The 22638-nt window shown below is 36.6% G+C and overlaps 1 long non-coding RNA gene across 1 annotated transcript; it reads right to left on the bottom strand.

Moving 5' to 3' along the window:
* Positions 1 to 13872: 13872 nt before the first annotated feature.
* Positions 13873 to 15282, bottom strand: LOC129778492 (uncharacterized). The gene is made up of 2 exons (XR_008743450.1): positions 14515 to 15282; positions 13873 to 14453 (listed from the first exon to the last, which is right to left on the bottom strand). It is a non-coding gene; the product is annotated as an uncharacterized LOC129778492 (long non-coding RNA).
* Between the last annotated feature and the right edge of the window lie 7356 nt (positions 15283 to 22638).

Here is a 22638-nt window from a genome sequence, read left to right as displayed (position 1 = left end):
CCTTCCATCCATTTCCCAATTTCGGGGGCGACCATCTCATACTTTCTGTCTATCTTTCCACCTTGTGTCACGTTTGCATTATGACAAATCAGTTCAGTTCCGCTAAATTTCGCATCGTTCGATACGATTGCTCTCGTTTATCATACCAACTGGCGACGATAGCGTTGGCGAAACCGTTCAAGATTGTGCGGCGTCGGGTGTGAACTCTGAACTCAACATTGCGAAACATTGAATTTTCAACCCTCCTGTGTGTGTGTCGACCTCATAAAACGATCCATCTCTCCTGACATCTTTTCAAACTGAACGTTAACTTTGCTGTTTGACGCCGGGGGAACGAAATTGAACCCAGACGGGTTCTACATAAAACTGACTTTGACTTCATCATTATTATCCACGAGCATCAACATCGCAGTCGGCAGTATAATCCTGAATTTTCCCATGAAAACAATACCCCACTCCAGCGAGGAGAAAGTCTCACACCCAGACAGGTCGGTATTAAATTGAAAATTATTCCGCCTGGTTGCACTCTCAGTCTCATGGCAAATATACACATCGTCAGCAGAAAAAAAGGGACCAAAGTTCAAGTTCACCCACAAAACTAGATCCGAATGAGGAAGCTGGAGCACATACACACGTATGAATGTTTGTTGTTCGCTACCCGAGTTCTGTGTTCATTGCGGCTTCCGGCAGAGATGTTCTTTTTCGTTCATTTCGGAGCTCGGCATAAAAACGGTTTCTCTTGCCTTGCACCTCCGGGAGGACTCTGATGACGACAGTGATGCTGATGATGACGGCGATGGCGATGATGTATTTAGTCTATTTTCGGAGGGTGCACTGCTTTTTCACGTGTGGCAATTTTATTAGCCCCAACCACTATAACCAACGCTTCCGCACTGCATGAGGATGGTAAATGAGGAGCGATTTTTTTTCTTACTGCTCGTCATCTGTGCTCCTGTCAGGCGCTCTCATCTCCTCACCTTTGTGTATCGTGTTGTCGGGCGGTTTCTGGGGAGCGGTTCACTGACAAGGCCGGGGATGTTCTCGAGGGAGTTTTATATTTAATTTTTCACTTTGGTAGCTCCGAAACGATGCTCGGTAGAGGGCAATTTAATTTTTGTTGTTCCACCGAGTTTTTAAATGGGTGTGTTGATTTTTTACTAACATTGTCCTGTTCAAGCTCTGTGGCCCTGGGAAGATTATAAAAAATGAATCGTTGTACCAGCTTGGGTTGATTGTTCCGGTACTTCTCTCATGTTGTGCAAAATAATTCAAATCAAATCTGCGGTAGACGATTGAAAGTAACACTGTATTGATACTCAACCATTTTTCATTGGACGTGTTCCAAGTAATTAAATAACATGATGTGAAAATTTTCATTTCTAGTATTTCTACTGTTTCTACTAAGCAAAATAATCATCTGATATATTTTTTTTCACTGCTTGATGAAAACGTAGAATGCTTATTTGATACGGAAAAGTTATGTTAATAAGTATTTCGTATGGCTGATAGAATGAGGCTAACCGTTCATGAAACATTTCTCGTCGTGTTAATAGATTTGCTACTCCTGTGGCTGAATCCCGAACAGGGCCCGAAATCTTCGAAGATGAAAGATGAATATCATCTCTCCTTTCAGTCGCTTCGCTTCGATTAGCACTACTTCTGCATTCGCCGTCAACATGCATTGAATTGACTAGAAATGAATTGACGAGCGTGTAAGAGCGAGGATGATTGAGGAACTATTCTAGTCATTGGTTATTCAAATTGACGTGACTATTGAATACAAATCTGCCTCTTCATTCAATTTGATTTCGATTCACCATCCCGACATGAATCTTATTTCATCGTCCACATGATGTGAAACGAAAACTTTATTTCTGAAGCAAAAAAATAGTTACACCATTAATGGACGGCTCCATTTTTCACCCACCGTGAACTCAAACATCTTCACATGCATACATGATATATAATATGAGAGAGAGAGAAACAAATTCAGTCTGGAAGGAGTCACTTCAAAATATAATGAAGTACATTTGACGGGGAAGAATGAAGAATGAGATAGTCGAGTCGTTGAAGGGAGATAGCGACTGAACGCCCGACTGACTATTGAGTCATGTTGACGGAGAAGCTGCGTGAAGAAGTCAAAAGTCATTTCCAATTGAATACGAAGGGGGATTTCTTCATAGCCCGCTGACTATCCTCAGTTGAATATGACTTTACCGAACCCCGATCCTGAATAAACTATGTTGATGCCGGAGATAACTGAGTCGAAATATTTAAAATTTCCAGTAACTCCGTACGATGAAAATTCCACCAAAAATTGGATTTTCGATTCATGCCAATGGAATACGAAGCTCAAATTCGAAATCCGGAATTCAGTGTACTGGGGTAAGACTGACGGATTAAGTAGAACTTCGATTTTATCTTATGATGGCAAAACTTGTTTGCTTTTTTGTAACTCAATGTACTGTTTTTCGATGTTTTTCAATGTGAACGTCTGGTGGCGACTTTCAATTAGGGGCCATCATTTGGGTCCCGCATTCATTAGTGTAATCTTCATCAGATTAGAAGAAAGCATGTTTTCAAATTTTTAAATTTGAATTGAACTAGCGTTGTCAGAAAGCATTTCATTTTCGACAGAAAACATGTCATTTCGTGCCTTGAAGCGTCAAATAGGCAAATAATGTCATATGTCCCCCAACGCTTTAAAATGTTTGAATGTATGGAAGCTGTCATTCAAATGAATGTATGGATCTGTCATACAAATGAAACACAAATTTCTGTATAACTCGAGAATTAATCAAGCAAATGAAACCAAATTGGACACATTGAGGTTTTAGGGTGCAATAAATGTTTCTATGGTAGTTAGATTCTCCACCCTCTTCTATAAGAGGGGTAGGTGAGCTGCCATACAAATTAAACACAAATTTCTACATTACTCGTGAATTAACTAAGCAAATGAAACCAAATTAGGCATATTGAGGTTTTCAGGTGCAATCAATGTTTCTATGGTGGTTAGACTCTCCATCCCCCTCTCTAAGGGGGGGCTGCCATACAAATAAAAAATAAATTTCTACATGACTCGAGAATTAATCAAGCAAATGAAACCAAATTGGGCACATTGAGGTTTTAGGGTGCAATAAATGTTTCTATGGTAGTTAGATTCTCCACCCTCTTCTATAAGAGGGGTAGGTGAGCTGCCATACAAATTGAACACAAATTTCTACATTACTCGGGAATTAACTAAGCAAATGAAACCAAATTAAGCATATTGAGGTTTTCAGGTGCAATCAATGTTTCTATGGTGGTTAGACTCTCCATCCCCCTCTCTAAGGGGGGGGCTGCCATACAAATTAAACACAAATTTCTTTCACAAATTACTCGGAAATTAATCAAGCAAATGAACTGAAATTTGGCACACACAAATTTCTGCATTACTCGAGAATTAATCAAGCAAATGAAAGCAAGTTAGGCATATCGAGGTTTTGGGGTGTAATGTTTTTATGGTGGTTCAACTCTCCGCCCCCCTCTCCCCCCACCAAGCAAATGAAACCAAATTAGGCATACTGAGGTTTTCAGGTGCAATCAATGTTTCTATGGTGGTTAGACTCTCCATACCCCTCTCTAAGGGGGGGCTGCCATACAAATGAAATACAAATTTCTGCATTACTCGAGAATGCCAAAACATCCGCATGACAAATTTGGCTCCATTTGCTTGATTAGTTTTCGAATTATGCAGAATTTCGAGTTTCATTTGTATAGCAGGCCCCCCCCCCCCCCTTATAGAGAGGGTGGTGGAGAGTTTAACAACCATAAAAACATTTATTACACCCCAAAACCTCGATATGCCTAACTTGCTTTCATTTGCTTGATTAATTCTCGAGTAATGCAGAAATTTGTGTTTCATTTCTATGGCAGCCCCCCTAAGAGAGGGGGGAGGAGTATTTAACCACCATAAAAATGTTTATTGCACCTTAAAACCTCAATATGCCATATTTCAGTTCATTTGCGTGATTAATTTCCGAGTAATGTAGAAATTTGTGTTTAATTTGTATGGTAACCCCCCCTTAGAGAGGGGGAAGGGGTCACAAGCTATCACGAAAACCTTCCCCGACCCCAAAAACCCCTACATACCAATTTTCATGTTGATCGGTTCAGTAGTTTCCGAGTCCATAAGAATCAGACAGGCATACAGACAGACAGACAGAAATCCATTTTAATATATATAGATATAGAAGATTTGTCTATACATTTACTGATTCTTTCCATTAAAACATAAAATTGTCTTCAAAAACAATTTTCGTATGATATTTTTTCACCACATGCAAAAATAGCGTTTGATACGGAGAAGTTAATGTTCATTCATAATTCATAATTCATAATTCATAATTTAAAAAACGTGTTCATTCCGCCTGAAAATCAATTGTTCTTTGACGCTCCCCTAAACTAGTAAACGGAGCTCAATACCGTCCAATGATAACATGCCTGCCGAATTTTTGAAATAAGATCACTTAAGCTGCTCAATGTGTAGGTCGCAACAATACATACGCATACATATTTACTTATGTTTTTCAGTTGTTGTTCAGATTCTCTACTTTTGACAGTTCTTCGTATAGGATTATAAATATCACAGAAGAATAGAAGGTGTACTCATAAACATAAATATGGAATTTATCAGTTAACAGCATGTCCGTCTCATTCCCCATTGACCCATTCCATGTGGTTATGCACTAGAGAACCAAATTTCAAATCTAATTTTAGGAGAAAATTAAAACGTTATTTGAATAAGCACTAGTTATATCATACATTTTTTGTGACGAATTTATTGTTTATGCACCAACCTTTGAGAGAGGCGAGTTTAAAAAACTACATAATTTTATTTAAAATTTTGTAGGTTTTCACTATATTTATGTTTCTTGAGATATCTCTGCACATGCCTAACCAAACTTCAATGTCTATATACCATTGAAAAGGTGATTAAATGCTTGTTTGAAGAGCCGTGGGTAGACCTTCGTTTCATTATGTAATTTATGAGAAACAAGCATTCGAAAAGTAGGTATTTTGAACCGTTGTCACGTCACAAAAATAGAGCATTTTTTTAGTTTATCAGATGAACATAGGTTCAAACATTTTTATACTTGGGTTTCTCTGAGCGAACAATGAAGGTCAACAACCCACAAAATTTGGTCGAGATCGGTCCACAAATAGAGGAGCTTCAACTGTCTTCAGAAGTTGTTGTCACGTCACGAAAAGTATACGATCCATTCGAGTGTGACGTAATAACATTTTAACTCTCTATAAACACTTTTTTTTGCATTTCCATGAATAAAGCACACAAAATTAAACGATGTTATAATAAAATTACGAAAATTTCCAACATGAATCATCAGTTTGAGAATAATTTATAGTTAGATTGGCTTGTTGTCAGTCAAATACTTTTGTGACGTGGCAACACCTGACTTTTTGCTGTTTCGAACTGTTGAACATTAACACGTTGAGCCCAGTGTCGGTCGCTAGGGGCCGACGTTGAGCTTTTTGGTAGGAAAGCGGTGACTGACAGGGACTGACAGTTACAAAATAAGAAAATAAAAATATATACGGTTTGTTTTCGGATGTTTTACACAATTTGACTACTTTCTATTTATACAATAAGTATCTTTGGAAGTTGGGATTAAAGCTGATATTGTGCAAACGCTCTTGATGTGCGCTGAATGGAAAGCGGAACAAGAAAAAATCGGGGCTTAACGTGGTAATGATTAAATTAATTAATTACAGTTCCATTTCAAAACATACAAATGATCTCTCTCCTATGTATTATCAACAACATATGAACGTAGATTCCATAACATAAGATATAATCTTATTTCAACTTCCGGTTTGCTGATGGTAGTATTGAATGCTAAAAAATATGGAAACCCCATATGATATGGGCCAGCGAAAGTCGAATATCGTATTCCGATGCCATTTTGGAATCGAGGATGATGACTTCCGGTTCGTTAAAAACGGATATAATAGGTAATGTTGGCATATATCCATGAATGCACGAGAAGGAATGAAAAAAAGAATAATGTTTGATAATGAAAAATAGGATTTAAGTGAGAGGGAGATAATGTTTGAGTGGAGAGAACTTAGCCTTAGAGCGACGTCTATGGAGTTATACGAAGAAAATGCACATACAAATGCACACGCAAACATCAACGATCAAAGTCAACGATTAAAGTCAAAGTCATCTCCAACACGCAAACATAAACGCCCTTGCACAGGTATGTGCGCAGATGCATACATAGATTTTATCAAGAGTTTCTGCTAGCAAAATCAAATGCGTTCCCCTTGTAGTGAGCGCCACTCGATGAACCAGGATTGTGCTAGCCATTGGTGGCAAACGCCAGAGTGAGCGTGTTAAACAATCACGGTCTTGAGGTCGGTTTAGGACCACCACGACTTTTCCCAAATAAGGACACACCGTGTATTACAGGTTACAGGTAGATTCAATTTATATAGTTTATTTTGATGAACATACCATAAACAATTAAAATTGCCTTGTTTCGCGATGTTTCACAATCTAAAAGAAAATAGAACTCATTTTGCACACAGGTCGAATATATTTCTTCTCTGGTTTTGAAGGAATGAAAACGTAAAATGGCGCTGAAACGCTAGAATGAAGAGAGCCAGAAAAAAGTCACCATATTATCAAATTGTCAGCGTTATAACACCTTTCATTTGACACTATTGAAAATTCAGTAGGAAGCACCGTTCCTGAGATACAAAGGAGGGTAGGTTCAAGACCACCTGTTGCGCTAGGACCACCTTCCCCTATAGGATGGGCTTTTGGAAGGGGAAGGGGAAATCTTAGAGGAAAGTAAGAAGTATTCAGAGTAATTAAAAAAACATAAAAAGTAAAGTATATCGCCTGCTACAATACGTTGAAATTCTTATTTAATACAACTTATTGATTGTGTGACGTGACAACGCTTCGTGGAGACTGTTTATTCGCACAGAGCGCGTTATCACGTCACAAAATGCATGTTCTTGCGAGTTCTTTGAAAAACTGAGTATACAGGAATCTTCGTTCATCTTATATTGCCAAATCATAGAACAAAGTTTATTTGTATGTTTTGAAACGAAACTGAAAATACAACATTAATGTTCAAAAGTCGGAACCCGCAAAAAGACAGGTGTTGTCACGTCACAAAAGTACAAAAATATGAATTTATTGCAGTGCATTTTTTTTATCCACCTTCTTACTATTAAACGAAAAAGAAACATCGTTGCTCATGAAGTCATGTCATGAGTCATGAGTCATGAAGATACCTTGATTTATAAAAATGTTATCCTGATTCTTTCGGAAGAAGAAGAATGCATTTAGGAAGTTGACCTTCAAATCGATTTGTCGGGACTTCTATATTCAACTCGTGAAACAGATTTCCAAGCGATTTGATTTCAGCCATCCGGTTATCTAAACGACGGTCTTGATGAACCCACAAACTTTCGTCAAGCTACGAAACCATAATGATTTGATGCGCCGATTCCCTCAATTCGTTGAAGTATGTAATAGACAAGGCTTGGATAACGAATTCAGGCTACTCAATTGACTCAGATATAACTTGGTCCCAGCTGATGGGTGTCAAAAGGCGCGATGGGAAATTTTTGTATCTATTGCTAAGGTGTTTTGAGCGAATATGTTCGCTTGACAATGCCAACAAAACAAAGTCCAGAAATCGGTTGGCTCCCACAATGATGGACTCTGTTTGTGAAAGCGAAGAACTATGTATCGGCTCAAAAATTTCAAAAGCAAAGTTCAACAAAACCATCGAAGAACGTTGCTGTTCTCAGCAAAACCGCTGCGTATCTCGAGTTTCTCGTATTGATGTTGGTTGGCTTTGACTTTCGATTTATCCCAAACGACAAACTGTCGGCTTGGCTCCTTTAAACTTATGTAACTGAGCCTGTAAAAATAAACGAATTTAATAAAAAAAAACTGTCGGCTTTTTTTCAGGGCCCTCAATTTTTTTTTTGCTGCAGCGTTAACCCTTTGCGGTCGGAATTAATTTCCCTTGAAAAAGATCCTCTTATTTTTCCACTATTAAGTGGTTATTTACACCGAGTACCGTTACCTATTATCCATAGAAACTGCGTATTAATTAGTGAACAAGTTCACTAGACATTAAAATCCGCTTAGAAAAAGTGTAAACTATTAAATACGGTTGGATAAAGCATTTAGTACGATTTTTGCTGTGGTGTCTGAGAGCAGACATACGACCGCAAAGGGTTAATACTCAAATTACGTTTCATCATGAAATAACACCCAAGCAATAAATAAGCTAATTGCAATTATTAATTGCGTATTCCTACGTCAACAATCGCATTCGTTAATACAATCCTCTATAAATTATTGCCATTTTTGGATCAAAAATGTGTAAAAATTAAACAAAAAGTACCTGTACTGGGAAGAAGCATTTGCAATCACACTACTGGGGTAGCCAATCGTGTCCCGAACTGTTGTTTATCTATCCTTTCAAGTAACCATTTTCATAGTGTTACATAAACAAAAATTTACTTCGGTATTTTTTAGATACTGATAGATACTGTTTAAAAAAATGGCACCTCCACATGTTATGTTAGCCAGAAGGCACATTTCTTTTGTCTGACATCGTTTGTCTTGCTTTTTTTTTTCCATACGATTGTACATAATCAATATTTATTGCCGCTGTTCCACTGCAATAAAGTGAACTTTATGAGCATAATCGAAATAAAACTTGCACTCAGTAAATTATACTCAACCTCGCTCGGTCGTTCCCCGTCGCCTCGAATCCGGTTAGTTGGTGGTTGGTTGTTGTGGACCATATTGCACCGCATATTGCCATCGTGGTGGATATCCACCACCGGAGGTGGTTGCGGGGGAACGGTCCTCCCGCGCAAACGATAGACGAGTAGTTGTTCCGGAGCGGCAAAGAATCGCTTCCATGATAATCGACCGTGTGCACACATCGAGCCACGTTCCAACCCAAATCGAATAAAACCGACTCGTTTCCATATGTGAGCACTTTTCGGAATTGCCCCGCTCTCTCCCCCGTTTCTCGGAACGATTCCAATACGGCTACTGGCAGATGATAATGGCAACGAAATTGCATAAAGCCATGACAACAAATCATACCGAAATCCAATTGTGAGAGTCACGCCAACCGGTGCGCCTTCACACATCTACCCGGAGTTTTCAGAGACGAACCCTGGTAATGGTGTTGCAATGTGTGTGCAACAATATTATGACCGCCGTCGGGGGGCTCAGTCCCGTGGCAGTTGACATTATCGCTTCCCGTTGCACTGCTGCATGGAACGCTACAAATCACGAATTGGCGCGGCACATTCTGCAACGAGACACGAGCAACTCAACATGTTGCCCAAAATTTGGTAATTCTTGGGCGAAGATTTATGCGCGGCGACATGCCAGACCAATTTTTCTTCGAATCCCCAATTTGCCTGAAGGGGATTGTCTCTCTCTGCGACGATGTCTACTCCTCCAAAAATGGGGTTAGATAGAGTGTCGGACGAAACATTAAGACCACTGCTCGAGCAAAAAAAGAAAGTGACAAACTTTGAGAAAAATCCAATCCAGTGCTTCAATCCATTTATAATAATTTCTTTGCATTGTTCGAAGAAGATTTTCACATCTGTAGTTAAAACAATATTTATTCATTTAAAAATGCGTTTCAATCATACTTAACAACTAAAATGACGCGATAAAAATTAAGACCGGTTCAAAAATTGATGATAAAAAAATAAAAACCAGAAAATTCATACCGCTTCTAGTGTTAGTACTTGATCGTGTAGCCTTTGTTACGCATCACTCCACGCAACCAGTTCAGCATGGTCGACTTCTCCGTGTACACCGACCTGTTCACGATCTCCCATATGTTCTCTATTGGGTTTAGATCTGGTGACTTTGTTGTCCTGGAACCACTTCTTGTTGACGGTCTTGGCGATGTGCTTCGGATCGTTATCCTGAATGGTGCATCTCCCACTCGGTTTGTGTCGGCATAACATTCCTTAGGATTAGTGCGTAGAGGGTACTGATTCTTTCTTTTATTCAAACTTTGACCGCGTTGCGCCACTTTTTCTTGAATTCGATTAAGCTGATATTTTCCATAGGGTGTTTTTTCCGAGGTGGTTAATATTTTGTATAGGGTAACTTTTTGAGATTTTGGGGTCGACCCTAATGTTCATGCAAACGTGGAGGGGATATACATTAGTGTGCCAATGAAAATGGTCATCTCGAATTTCGAAAAGTAACCTCCTAATAAATGTTCACCACTTCGAAAAAACACCCTATGCAGGATATCAGCTCAATCGGATTTAAGGGAGGGTGGCGCAAAGCGGTCAAAGTATGAGTTTTTCGAAAATCGAAAAATCACCCTCCCCCCTTGGGTCGGGAAATCGAGGTTTTCGAAACAAATTTTTTTGATGCCAAATGTCATAAAATTGCATGGGTCGAGATCTTGTGTCATCTCGTAAAAAATTTTTTTGTCAAAAATCGACACTCTGGGACTTTTTTTAAATTGCATTGCTCGTCGAGATTTACTGTTATCACGAAAAAAAAAAATATAATAAAAAATTTTTTGGTGCTTGGTCGTTTTCCCGTCTGAAAAATAGATTTTAGACAAAATTTGTTTTTGAGTTAACTGTAAATCTCGACGTGTCATGCAATTTTAAGACATTTGGCACCGAATTTTTTTTTGTAATACCCCAATTTCCGGCGATTTTTTGGTTTTCAAAAAACTCAAATTTTAACGTCTGCGACACTAATAAAGGGTGTGTCACATCAAATTGCATCACGGAAAAAACGCTGTAGAAATTCGCCCAGTAGACCGATCCTTTTGAAAATTTTAGACAGTAAAATAAAAACTATTAAACAACTTTTGGCATTTTCTTTTTATTCATACTTCGAGCCCAAGCCCGTATGCTCGCACCTTCCTCTTTACCCCGTCCATAAGGTTCTGTACAACGTCAGGTTGTAGTTTTTTTTGAACAGAAATCCATTTTCTCTTGAAGTCCGCCTCCGATTTGACAACTTCTGGGTTCTTCCGGAGGGCCTGCTTCATAATCGCCCAATATTTCTCTATTGGGCGAAGCTCCGGCGCGTTGGGTGGGTTCATTTCCTTTGGCACGAAGGTGACTCCGTTGGCTTCGTACCACTCCAACACGTCCTTTGAATAGTGGCACGAAGCGAGATCCGGCCAGAAGATGGTCGGGCCCTCGTGCTGCTTCAATAGTGGTAGTAAGCGCTTCTGTAGGCACTCTTTAAGGTAAACCTGCCCGTTCACCGTGCCGGTCATCACGAAGGGGGCGCTCCGCTTTCCGCAAGAGCAGATCGCTTGCTACACCATGTACTTTTTGGCAAACTTGGATAGTTTCTGCTTGCGAGTCTCCTCCGGAACGCTGAATTTGTCCTCTGCGGAGAAAAACAACAGGCCCGGCAGCTGACAAAAGTCCGCTTTGACGTAGGTTTCGTCGTCCATTACCAGGCAATGCGGCTTCGTCAGCATTTCGGTGTACAGCTTCCGGGCTCGCGTCTTCCCCACCATGTATTGCCTTTCGTCGCGGTTAGGAGCCTTCTGAACCTTGTATGTACGCAGGCCCTCCCGCTGCTAGGTCCGCTGGACGAATGAACTTGACAAATTCAGCTTATTGGCGACATCCCGGACCGAACTTCTCGGATCACGTCTAAACTGCTTAACTACGCGCTTGTGATCTTTTTCACTGACGGAGCATCCATTTTTGCCGTTTCACCTTCCGGTCGATGGTTAGGTTCTCGAAGTATCGTTTTAGTACTCTGCTGACCGTGGATTGGACGATTCCCAGCATCTTACCGATGTCCCGATGTGACAACTCCGGATTCTCGAAATGAGTGCGCAGGATTAATTCACGACGCTCTTTTTCGTTCGACGACATTTTTCCAAATTTACGAAAAATTGACAGTGAAACATGGCCAACGTGATCTATACACTCTTATCTGATTATAAGCGAAAGCTGAAGATATAATTCCTAAAAATTAAATTTCTACAGCGTTTTTTCCGTGATGCAATTTGATGTGACACACCCTTTAATTTATTTTTTGCTATCTGTTGAGTATGACACACTTTTGCCATTGATGCAATAAATGTGTATTTAATGTCAGCAAAGTTTTTTTTCATATAAGATTATTTAGATGACATAAGACACTTACGCAAACAATTATATCTGCTCTTTAAAAACAACTACTTTAACATAATTTAAACCACTCGAATAATTATTTCTGCGTATCCGAAAGGATCACAACTTTTCACTTTAGATGAACAAAGATTTTGCCGCTTGAGACACTTATGCGATTATTCAAATAACATGAGACATTTGTGCAAACAGTAGTTCTGATAATTATGAACAATCTTTTCCATCACGCCAAGGTGTTACAATGCCTAAATTCTGCTAATATGATTTTTGTCCCACATTTCTATGCATTCGACGCACTGTGCGTTGTTTTGCGTGAGTGACTATCTTGTTTGATGCTGAGTACCGTTATCTATTAAGGCCCATTTATACGTTGCTAGTAGCTGGCTTCACAATGAGCAGCTACTGACCCGGTGAACTCGCTTGACAAATGGTTGACTCGCCTTGTCCGTTCACACAATGTGAGCTGCTGGCAAGAAACTAGATACTACGGCACAGGTTTTCCAGAGATGCCAGGCGGTTTTTCAAATGTCCATCAAATCGTCAGAAACAGCAATCAGATCCGAATTTGTCAGATGATTGATCCGAAATCGACTTCTTTATTGGCAGTTTTCGTCTTAGATTTTCAGTTGAATTTATCATTACACAATTTTATCGCTAAACACACACTGGCCGTGTTTAAAAATACTTTGTGCTGAATTTCTTTGAACTGAAGGTACTATCCGGAAGAAGCAGAAAGAAAAAAGGATTCGGTCCAGGAATTGGATGCAAAAAAAAGGAGCAACAAATACAATATTGAAGTAACTCTACGATGATGATCCCCGAGAGTACAGAGCAGTGTTGAGAATAACACCTGAAAAAGTGAAAAAACTGTTGGATTTAATTGCTCCACAAATACAACGCAAGATACACTCATGAGGGATGCTATACCTACATAAGTGAAACTAGAAATGTTGTACCTTTCTTCTGGAATATCGTTCAGATTATTGTCGATATTTTTTTAGAATCTCGAAAGCATCCATAGCTAAAATAATTCCGAAAGTATGTAGTGCTACAAATGGCAGTCTAAAAGATTTTTCAAATTTTGAATTATTTCGCCTTGACAGCAGCTTCGTGTACCAATTTGTGAAATGAAAATGATAGTAGATTTGCAGGAGGAATGAATACGCCTCAAAAACTAAAATAATGAATGAAAATCTACTTTTTTAAATGGAATATGTATTCTGTTTTTTAGAACAATACTTTTTTTGGAAGTTGTGAGTGAATTTCGAATGAAAATTGTGCCCGATAATGATTTTATATTTAGAATCCCAAGAAAACTATCTCAAAAAGAAAACGTGCCCCACCAGCGTGCAAAACAAAATAAAATGAGTAAAAAAACTTTTTAAGTTAAACGGTTTATTTGTGATTAAACATAATAATGTACTAAAAGCTAGAGAAAATAATTAGGCAAGTTGCAGTTAGTAGTTATCACACCTCTCCTTCATTAGTCTAGGGCATTGATAAGACTAAAATAAAATAGTGGGACATATGATGAAATCACTAATTGTGGATAATGAAAATGAATGGATTTTATAATTTAAAAAGTTTTTGTTTACTCATTTTATTTTCTAGTTTTTAGTACATTATCTGTTTCATTAGAATATTTCTCTACAATAAAGGCATTGTACTGTATTCTATCAGTCAAAAAATTTCATTTGATACCGATATTGAGTAGATTGCAGAAAATACATAGTGTGTTCTCCAAGTCAAGTTCGTTGGTTTGATACACATATCTCAATCAACCTTTTTTTTTGAGATGATATGGAATCAGCGATTTTGAGCGGAGGCCAAATTGGATTTTTCAAGATAAGCAGTTTTAAAATGACAGCAGTTCCTATCCGGTCAGTTCCTATTGGTCAAATTTCTATTACTGTGGGACAATCCTACAGACATACATACATACATACGAACAGTTCAAGCTAAATAAAACCGTTTAATAAAGTATATTGCTATTTTGTGATTGCGGCCATCTTGGATTTTAATTTTTCATGATCTACTGTGATCTACTATTCAAGCCCTTTCATTTGATACCCATATTAATGGTGTTTTGACATAATATGTAGTCCGCCATTTGGTAGAATTTTGATGGATTTGCATTTTTCACAAATAACCGTGTTCTGCTAGTCAATCCCTTTCATTTGATACCCATTGTTACGGGGGTTTCGGAGGTTCTATTCAGCACGCGTTTTTATCAATGTATAGCGAGCTCAAAGCTGTATTTATTAAGAGAAACAATAATTAAACAAGAACTTTACATTATTAGGTTTTACCTACATTTGATCTCCTCGTTTTAAATTCAAAGCACGACAGGATGATTCAATTATTTAACAATTTGGGAATTCAACTTTATTTTGGGTTCTATCTCTACTCCTTTTTTGTGATTAGCAAAGAATGTGTGGTACGAGAGAAGTTTTCAGAATGACAGTGATGACAGCTAGCTGTCAATGATTGTCTGGGTGCGTCATGGAGTGGCACCGTCCGGATGCGCAGGTTCAGATCAAGTCATCAGTGGCGTAGTTTGCTTCCCCCCAACACCCATATTAATGAAGTTTTGGGAAACTATGTAGTCCGCCATTTAGTAGTGGCAGCCATCTTGGATTTGCATTTTTCTTAAATAACTGTATTCTGCTAGTCAAGCCCTTTCATTTGATACCCATATTGATGGGGTTTTGGAAAACCCACATTGATGAGGTTTTGAGGAAGAAAGGGATCCGCCATTTTGTAGCGGCCTCTATCTTGGATTTACAAGATAATGAAATACGCAGTTTTGTAATGACTACAGAGATAAAGGTGTGTTCCAAATTTCAGATCAATCGGTCAACAAGAAGGGGGTCAAATTTCTACTAATGTGGGACATGTTACAAACATACAAACAGATTACAGGGCAAGCTAAATAAATAACAACGATTCCGCTTAGAAACTATGAGGGTTTTATTTGTTTTTTCAATAATTTTCAAGTCTATAATAATCTTCGCATATTTTCAAATATCTTAAAAATAGAGACATGTAAAGACAATGTAAAGATTTGGCATCCCTGATTCGAGCGCTAAATTCTGTTTTTGACGTTTTGAGGGATGCGAGTGCGAGTAAATTCAAAAAAATTTGAAGTAGCTCGCACGCCGAATCACACATGACACTAACTGGCATGATGTGTTCACACGGTGTGAGTAGCTGTACTGCAGTAACTGACTAGACCGACTCGTATGCTTACTCGCACCGTCTGAACCCGGCTTTACTCATACGAACATCATATTGATTCTTGAACAGGTTCACTAGACAACAAGCTTCGTTTAGAAAAGCATAGACTGATACTTGGTTAAGTAAAATATAACATTAGCATGGTTTCTTGCTGTGGTGGCTGAGAGCAAACGACCACAAAGACCACAAAGAGTTAACATTGAAGTTTGTAGAAATAGAAATAATTCAATTGACTGTTATTGGGAGGGGTATATAAGTGTTCCAAATGAGGAATCCTCACCACGAGGGTTAAGAATATTGCTCCGATGGGATTCGATAACTCCGGTTGTTTGGATTATCAAGTAGTGACTATCTCGCACGGCTATCTGAAATATGATTCTAGAGTGGTTAAAACTCTTACATATGATACGAAAGATATGAAATATACGAAATATACATAATCAAATAACATGATGTAAAAATTCTCATTTTAATTTTAACAATTTAAAACTGCTTTCGAGTTCACTGATCTGGAAGAAATAAATTCGCCTCCCAAAATGCACATTACCACCAGACGTCAATACTGTACATAGGTCATCGTGAGTCTTGATTTGTCTAAACCACAATATGATGTTATAATTCCTCCTTTACGATCTAATACGACTTTCTGTTGAATGATTCTCTACAGTATGTAAAACGATTTCCCCAGTAATTGTTTTAAATTACACGTTTCTGCGATTCACGAACTGCATCTGCTTGATATGCGCACCCAGCGATCGTCGAATAGCATAACATTTGTACTTGCCAGGTCAAATATAAATTCGTATCAAATTACCATCGTATCAAATATCAATCAAAGAATGCATCACGTGTATCTAAAATCGTATAAAATGCGAAAACACGATTTTCTATCGATTTATATCGGTATAACGAGCATCGTAATATCGCTGTATATCGCTATTCATTTCATATAACGATATTGTGATCAAATCACAATATCGTTATATAAGGCTTAAACAATATGACAAAGATGTATATCGCATCCTCTGTTGCATGTGTATGCCAGTTATACGTAGCATATCAGCCATTCCAACACATTGAGTAATTCCAAATGAAATCGACAAATGACAAAACATGAGTATTTTTGATTCGAATGAAAGTGTGTATTCCGTTTGGGTTAGATGAAATATGAGTTTTCCACAGCAATTGGTAATTTTTGACTCAAGCGTAACTTTTGAAAAGGGCGTATCGATTTGAGTAAGAGAAATCTTTGATAATTTATATCTCAAAAACAATGAGTCGAACCGAAATAGTGTCTTACGAAGAGTTAGAGAGTTGATGGTTGAATATGAAAGAAATGTACACTGAGAAAAAAAATTAGTACTCTTTTATTTATTTACAAAATAAAAATTCAATTTGCAATATCCAAAATACATATTTTTAATTTTTTTTAAAATTTTTTCATAGAAAATAGAAGTCATGCAGAAAATTTAAAAAATGGGCCCAAGATGGTAAAACTATTTTTGACAAACTTTGTGGAACATCGAATTTTAGAAATTTTCGAAACTTCGAATTTTTGTATGTTAACAATCATTTTTAGCTACAAATTATGAATCCTGATGAGATTTAAAACAAAACAGGTTATTATCAATCTCCTTTTAAATGTAGCCATTCTCGAAATATTTAAAAAAAATATTTGTAATTTATTGTCTTTTTTATAGTAAATAATCCCTTTTAATATGTTTGTCGTGTTAAACCGTCATGTTCATGAAATTTTATGAATTTGCTTATAATTTCCAACAACTTTTCCAAATACATCATCATGGTTCATTTCTGGACTCAAGCGTAACTTTTGAAAAGGGCATATCGATTTGAGTAAGAGAAATCTTTGATAATTTATATCTAAAAAAAATATGAGTCGTACCGAAATAGTGCATTAGAAAGAGTTATAGGGTATTGTTGGCTTAATTTGAAAAAAATATACACTGAGAAGAAAAATTAGTATTCTTTGTTTTATTTACAAAATAAAATTTTAATTTGCGATATCAAAAAATATGTATTTTTTAAATATTTTTTTCAATTTTTTCGTATAAAATAATTTAAATTTCTACATAAAAAAGTCATGTAGAAAATTAAAAAAATGGGCCCAAGATGGTAAAACTATTTTTGACAAAATTTGTGGAACATCGAATTTTTTTGGAATTTTCGAAACTTCGAATTTTTGTATGTTAGCAATCATTCTTAGCCACAAATTATGAATTCTGATGTGATTTAAAACAAAAAAAGGTTATTATCAATCTCCTTCTAAATGCAACCATTCTCGAGATATTTAAAAAAATATTTCTAATTTATAATCTTTTTTATAGTAAATAATCTCTCTTAATATGTTTATCGTGTTATACCGTCATGTTCATGAAATTTTATGAATTTTCTTATAATTTTCAACAATTTTTGGGTCAAAAAATTCCCAATTGCTGTGAAAAACTCATATTTCGTCCAACCCAAACGGAATACACACTTTCATTCGAATCAAATATACAAGTTTTTAAAATCTGCATTTTAGGACGATTTCATTTGAAATTGCTGCATTTTTAATATAAATAATTGGATTCTATTCGCATAGAAATATTGAACGAAGACTGAAAACATGTTAACTTTCAAAAATGATAACATAAAAAAGAAAAATAACACATCTCTGTTGTTTGGATATGTTGTGTAAAAAAACCTCAGCTTTCAAGAAAAAAAAAATAAAAAAATATAGCATCCTTGGTCCGGAAACTATGTAAACTACAAAAAACTAATACAATCAATAATTACGAAATCAAAATCCTTTTTTTTTCGCAAGTCTAATATTTTTCGAAAACCTACCTAATTGACTTGAATTTTATGTGTTGATCATCTGAATCGGTTCAGTAGATCAAAATTTATGAATTTTTGTGTGGAAAAAGAGTAAAAAATTAATTTTTCGAACCATCGGTTAACTTTGAAAAATCATAACTCAAAAAGAAAAGAAAAAGGCCTCTCTGGTTTCGACAAATGTTATGTGGAAAATCCTCAGCTTTCCAGAAAAATATATAAAAAATATAGCGCCTTTGGGACCGAGATAATTAAAAACAAATACAATCAATAATAACGAAAAAAGAATTCAAATTTTCTGCAAGTGTAATTTGCAGAAAATTAAAGCTGATTAGCTTTAATTTGATTTGGAAAAAAGAGGAAAAAGATGATTTTTTGAACAACCCTAAAATGAAAATGGTCACTCCAATAACAAAAAAAAAAAAATACGGGTCTAATGTTTTGCGATAAAGAACAAAACTACAATTTTTCACGAAAATCTGAGAACCACTATATCGGTTTGGCATGGAATGGCTGATATATCATCCAAATGTGTCTTAGATGTATGTATATCGCGCTCAATTTTGGCATTTTATAGGATTTTATGTTCCCTGGATATCGATTTATTAGATTTCACGATATTGTATATCATAAAGTCGATGCTCGTTATACCGAATTACGACTAAACCTTGTGTGACGAATAAAAACGGTATTATCGCATTATTGATATACGACTTCATCCATCAATTATATAGAAAGCCGTGTTTTTACATTTAATACGATTTAAGATGAACGTGATGCATACTTTGATTGATGTTTTATACGGTATCTATCGGTTTTATGATATACACTAACGTAAAATTGATCTAAACGACATCGTATATGCACATCGGGCATATGCAGCTCGTGAGTCACATAAACGTATAATTTAAATCAACGTAGTACTGCGAAAAATCGTATTACATGCTGTGGCAACTCTTTCAACCGTAAATCATATCGTAATTGATGACATATTAGGTTGGAGAAAAAGTTTTCATTATTTTCTCGGTTACTGGCTTCAGTGATCAATATCGATCACACAATTTCAAATTTAGGCTCGTTGTTATGGTAACATTTCACAATAAAAAAAAATCCTTTGCTGTTTTTTGTTTGTTCCAATCAATTGTGAGTTACAGGGTGGTAACAATGAATTTGTTTTTTGGGATGTTTTAATCTTTAACGAACGATCGCATTTTTCTAGAACCACGACCAGTTGGTCGACGGATTTTTAAGAAATTAAGTGCTTTACAATACTCGGAACTTGACAGTTCAGTATAGTTGTATTGGTGAATCCGAGTGCGAGCCCGTGAAACATCTCAGTGCGAATTCAACAACTTTCGGGTTGAACCTAGTGCGAAACTAAGTTGAAAACTGAGTGAATAAAAAACGTTTTGACAGCAGTTAGATTGGAACTGGGGTTGAAACTGAACAAAAACGAATTCGCTATATGTATTTGCACTGAATGCTCGGAAAGGAATGCTCCAGATCACGTTGCATGCATAAAAAAATGCATAATCTAACAGAATTCCTGAAATATAACGGAATACATGTATGGCGGCTTTCGGTTGTTTTAGAATATTTGCAGTGTCGCGAGTATGGTAATTTCATTAAAACACAGTCCGCAACCAGGAATAATGTATTCGATTGCATCTCTTTAGAATCATATGTCAGAGTTTTAATTTGCTCTAGAACCATATTTGAGATAGCCGTGCGAGATAGCTTCTGCTTGATAATCAAAACAACCGGAATTCGATTCCATCGCAGCAATTTTCACAACCATCACCACCACTCATTTTAAACATTTACACCTTTGAACAACGCCTGCAAATTGCGCAGATTTTTCACGGAAACCATGGTCCATTTAGAGAAACTTGTTCCGCTCTTCATCCTTTACTTCCTAAACAAAACTCAGTACTAATATAGATGTTTATCGGAATATTATTCTGAGGGCCTCGATTATTTATGCTAATGAGGGCACCTCCAAGTAGCTTCCGGAAACTCGTTTGTTAACTTCTCGATAATACACATAATAAAAATTGAAAATTGATGTGAATGTTCCCTGAATCCATTATTAATCCCAGAGTTTATTGCCAATCAAATTCCGGGAACTTTCATCGAATTGAAACTGAGCCAACCGCTTCCGCCCCATCAAACTCGCGCCAAACTTTCCTGATTCTCCCCCAGCCACCCAGGAAAACGCACATTATTAGCTGGAAGCACACGGAGACGGCCCAAGCTGTTGCTTGTTCCACCCCAAAAACAGAGGGGGAAGAATAAAAATTTCACACATTATAAATTTCACTTCGCTTCAGATTTAATAAACGCTACACAAAGAAGCAATGCACCCTTCTTCCCTGCCACGGGGGAAAACTTTTCGGCGAGTTGCTACACATTTTGCAGCCATTAATTCTCGTACTCAAGCAGGAATAATTTACGCTTGGAAAAGTGATAAAGCACATCTCCTTGATGCCGCCGCTTTTGCGTGTGAATATGTGGAGGGGGAAAGTGAAACTTTTGCAATAGGATATGAGAGACGACACGAGGCGTAATATAATACAACAGAGAGACAGAGTTCGCATCCACAATGCATACGCCAAATTCTTCGCCATTTTTAACATATCCCGGGTGTGTGCGTTAAGTTACCCTCGGCCCCAAATCGGAAACTGTGGGATCACGTTTCACACATGGGAAGAAAAGTTTCATCTGGCAGCCTCAAACGGTCCCCGGATCCCGGTGCCCGGGATGTTCAAAATGAGTAATTATGTTCGTAAGTTTTTTTCTCTCTCAACTGATTTTTATCAAATTTTCCAACCGCCAGCAGAAACTCCACTCTGTCAATCTGGAAATAATTCATTTATTAAACAGAAGTCTAATATATTCTATCTAACCAATTCACAGAAATTCATAACATCCTCATCAATCTCTCGGCGGTCGGCGCTTCCCCACAGCACATTCCCATATTTGACAAGTTGCTACTCCATCATCCGAAAGCGAACATATACTTCCCTGTAATCAAAACCTCAACCGTAACCTGTACACTTTCGGCGAAATGTGAGAAGCAAGTGGGTGGAATATGTATGTGTGTGCACTCACCCACAGTTCGAATGGGGGTGGGTGGCAGCAAAGCGCTTCCTCCTTAGCTCCATGATGAGCGGTGGCGGCGCTAAAGTAAGCAGAAAAATGAACAATTTCGTGCCACTGTCGGAAGCTGGCGTCTCGTTCCCGGCGCTCACTCCACTGTCACGATGTTCATCATTTCAGTCTAGTGTCTCATTATTTCATAACCATTTTGCGTCCTGTTTTAAAGCTTCTCCGTCCCCCGTTTCTGCTTTGATCCTAAACGGCGGAACTGCAGGGATGTTCAGGTGGTTTTGGTGCTTTTGTCTGGAGAAGGCATATGTAAATTGACGGTTTTTACTTTTGTGGTTGGTTTAAAACTTTCATTTCGACATGCAGCGAGTCGTTAGAAGGCGCCTTTCTGTCTGTCCATTCATCTGGATGCAAGGATATAACAATAGCCTGATTCTACGTGAATGGATGGCTCGATTTTTGATTCTTTTCCGTTAAACTTGGTCTTGTCAACGAAAGACCGTTGCCACATCAATATGTCGATAAGTTTCACATACCTCCGAATCATGATAAATAATTTTTTCAATTTTTCAAATTTTCAAATTTTTAAATTTTTGAATTTTTGAATTTTTGAATTTTTGAATTTTTGAATTTTTGAATTTTTGAATTTTTGAATTTTTGAATTTTTGAATTTTTGAATTTTTGAATTTTTGAATTTTTGAATTTTTGAATTTTTGAATTTTTGAATTTTTGAATTTTTGAATTTTTGAATTTTTGAATTTTTGAATTTTTGAATTTTTGAATTTTTGAATTTTTGAATTTTTGAATTTTTGAATTTTTGAATTTTTGAATTTTTGAATTTTTGAATTTTTGAATTTTTGAATTTTTGAATTTTTGAATTTTTGAATTTTTGAATTTTTGAATTTTTGAATTTTTGAATTTTTGAATTTTTGAATTTTTGAATTTTTGAATTTTTGAATTTTTGAATTTTTGAATTTTTGAATTTTTGAATTTTTGAATTTTTGAATTTTTGAATTTTTGAATTTTTGAATTTTTGAATTTTTGAATTTTTGAATTTTTGAATTTTTGAATTTTTGAATTTTTGAATTTTTGAATTTTTGAATTTTTGAATTTTTGAATTTTTGAATTTTTGAATTTTTCAATTTTTCAATTTTTCAATTTTTCAATTTTTGAATTTTTGAATTTTTGAATTTTTGAATTTTTGAATTTTTGAATTTTTGAATTTTTGAATTTTTGAATTTTTGAATTTTTGAATTT

Source organism: Toxorhynchites rutilus, chromosome 3, assembly GCF_029784135.1.
Source record: "Toxorhynchites rutilus septentrionalis strain SRP chromosome 3, ASM2978413v1, whole genome shotgun sequence".
NCBI lineage: Eukaryota > Metazoa > Arthropoda > Insecta > Diptera > Culicidae > Toxorhynchites > Toxorhynchites rutilus.
This window is presented reverse-complemented; position numbering and strand designations above follow the sequence as displayed.